This window comes from Euprymna scolopes, chromosome 32 (genome assembly GCF_053919585.1).
Source record: "Euprymna scolopes isolate OS-2025 chromosome 32, ASM5391958v1, whole genome shotgun sequence".
Classification (NCBI taxonomy): domain Eukaryota; kingdom Metazoa; phylum Mollusca; class Cephalopoda; order Sepiida; family Sepiolidae; genus Euprymna; species Euprymna scolopes.
Genome location: NC_136513.1, coordinates 40,026,904 through 40,029,863, shown reverse-complemented (window position 1 = coordinate 40,029,863; position 2,960 = coordinate 40,026,904). Strand labels below are relative to the sequence as shown.

Here is a 2,960-nt window from a genome sequence, read left to right as displayed (position 1 = left end):
GCTGGCCTTCCTGAGCCACTATATGCAAGATGACCAATCATGACACCCCGTGATTACTGCTGCCTTCCCCGACCTCGTTCTCTACCCTTCTATCGAAAGCCATCGCAGGCCGCCGGGAGAATCTGCCTACATGAAAGAGTGCCGAGCCGTGCTAAAACGACTACCAAGGTCCAGCGACCTTGTGACTGCTACACGTAGGGAACTCCACAGGGATCTAGTGAAGGGGGCCGCCGACGACCCACTATGCACATGTTTGGGTTGGCAGCAGAGTGAGATCCACTCTGCGTGGAGCTGGCGCCAGGTTTGAGTCATCTCAGCAATTCGGAATTCTCTCTGACCTGGCGATTGGTCCGAAATGCACTTCCACTCAACAACATACAATGCAGTTCCGGGTTTTTGGAGTCGCCTGATTGTCCGTGTTGTGTGAAAATGGTTGTAGAAACGACTGATCAAGCTTTCTTCGATTGCCGTGAACTCTGCGGGTACTGGTCATATGTCAGCGAGGTGACGGCTCGCACAGATCCTGAGCATCCTCACCCAATTACCGTATCCAATGTCGTGGGACCGGGAAAGACAAATGATCTACGTTATGATCCTGCTGTGGCAAGAATGGTGATTTGGACGTCGCATCTGCAAGGTTGTTGAGGGGTGTTGTCTTTTTCTGATCAGGAGTTGATCGCTTTCTTTAAACACCAACTACGAGTGAAGATCAGATGTGATAGAAGAAGGCTGCATCGCGCAGCATTTGACAGAAGATGGATACATGTAGCAAGTCTGTGTGTACGAAGAGGAGCCAAATTTGAATACATGTTCCCCACCTAGGTGTGGAACGCGCAGTTCTGTAAAGTAAAATTAAACAAGTCGCCTCTCAGCTAGCTGACTGTATGTTCCATCCCTCCCTGATTAGTAAGTCTCCAAGATCCCCACCCCCTCCTTCTTGCAACTTTTGTTTTCACCCTCTCCTCTAAATTTCACCCATCTTGGAGAGAAAGAAATACAAACTAATCCCCATTCCTTACCCACAAAATTTTCTTTTCTCCAGTCACCCTCATCTAGAGGGAATCCCCACTTAGAGCCTGACCCGCAGAAGCGAGGTTCTTTTTACAAACCTAGTGGAACGGGCAGTCTATCAACTAGACAGGATTGAGAGGGTCTTACTAATCCCTTTTTTTTTTCTTCGCCCTCGACACAAATGAATTATTGTAGTATTTTTATTGTTATCTTTTTTGTTTTTACACATCAATAAAAAATGTTTTAAAAATTGGGAGTTAAGTAGGACGTCCCCCAGTATGAAAGGGTGAATGCGGTATTATAGTGAATGAAGATACTAGCTGGGAGAAACTTTTGATTTTATTTATTTCTGGAGTGACAAGGATGACCAACGACCCCCACAATCCCCCCTTTTGAGTTGGCCATGTGCCTAAGTTTTTTGTTCATTGTTGATTTTCAATTTATTTTTAAAATGAATAAAGGATTTAATATCTCAAAGTGTACTATCTGTTCCGGCAGATACTGCAAGCAAAGATCATATGTGGCGGAAACCCCACATATAAGACCTTGGTCAATGTAGGGGCAACCCTTCATACCAATTGTCACTATCCAGCTCTCCTACTCCCCGGGGAGTTGGTCCCCATTTCCCCTTCACTCCTCACATTAAAAATCGGCCTTGTGCCTAATTTGCTCAGTGGGGGAGCAAATAAATACCTCAAATTGTAGTATCTGTTCCGGCAGATACTGCAAGCAAAGACCATATGTGGGGGCGACCCCACATATAAGACCTTGGTCAATGTAGGGGCAACCCTTCATACCAATTGTCACTATCCAGCTCCCCTACTCCCCGGGGAGTTTGTCCCCATTTCCTCTTCACTCCTCACATTAAAAATCGGCCTTGTACCTAATTTGCTCGGTGGGGGAGCAAATAAATAACCTTTTCTTGGCCTTTTGGCCAAGATCAAAGTGTAGTATCTGTTCTTACTACATGCAGTACTTATGCTTGTAACGTTTCCTTGGCCACATAGCTAAGATCAAATGTAGTATATGTTCTTAACAGATGCGGCACTTACATTTTTAACTTTTCCTTGGCAATGAAAGGGGAAACCCTTCCATGCTAAGGTCACTCCATCGGTCGGTCTGTAACATATTTACATTTTATTTTATTTTTTTTAAGCAATGAATCAATAACATTAGTTAATAAATCAATAACATTAGTGAATGAATCAATAACGTTAGTTAATGAATCAATAACATTAGTTAATAAATCAATAACGTTAGTTAATGAATCAATAACATTAGTTAATAAATCAATAACATTAGTTAATGAATCAATAACATTAGTTATTAATGTTTCTGCCAAACTCGGGAATTTGGAACCGTGGTGCATTGGTTAGAGTACTGTGAAAAACCAATTGTAAAAGTGATATTCTCCTGAAGGTTGAAGGTTCAATCCTCAGTGTGGGCGACCGAAATATACATTTGCAAATTACTTAAGACCTCTATCCAGTCATGGCTGACGGAACAAGAGCATGTTACCCCATGAAGTAAATAAAGGGTTCAGCTCGAAATTTCGTCCAAATTCCAGAGTTAGACAGAAACATTCCCGAGTTCAACATGATACACCTGAAGAAGGTCAGAGGTTATATCGACCGAAACATTGTGAAAATCACATTCAAGATGAGAACAGTAGTCCGATGAATAATAATTCAAATAATCAATCCTTATCTCAAAAATTCAGAGACGTTATTTGTCAAATTATAAATTTTTTTTTTTCATAAGTAAGTGTTCCATCTGTCATTAGCTGAAAATCTCCGAAACAATTTTTCATGGTAAAAAACTGATAATACTTACAATGCTATTAAGAGTAGCATAAACTCTTGGAAGTAAACTGAATGCAAGTGATTAATTGAATTATAAGTAGAGGAATTTTCCAACAAAGTATTTTTTTGTTTTTAAATCGTTTCAAA

The 2,960-nt window shown here is 41.2% G+C and overlaps 1 pseudogene; it reads left to right on the top strand.

The window, feature by feature from the left end:
• Window positions 1-1,925: 1,925 nt before the first annotated feature.
• LOC145256577 (U2 spliceosomal RNA) lies at window positions 1,926-2,141 on the top strand (annotated as a pseudogene).
• The last annotated feature ends 819 nt before the right edge of the window (window positions 2,142-2,960 follow it).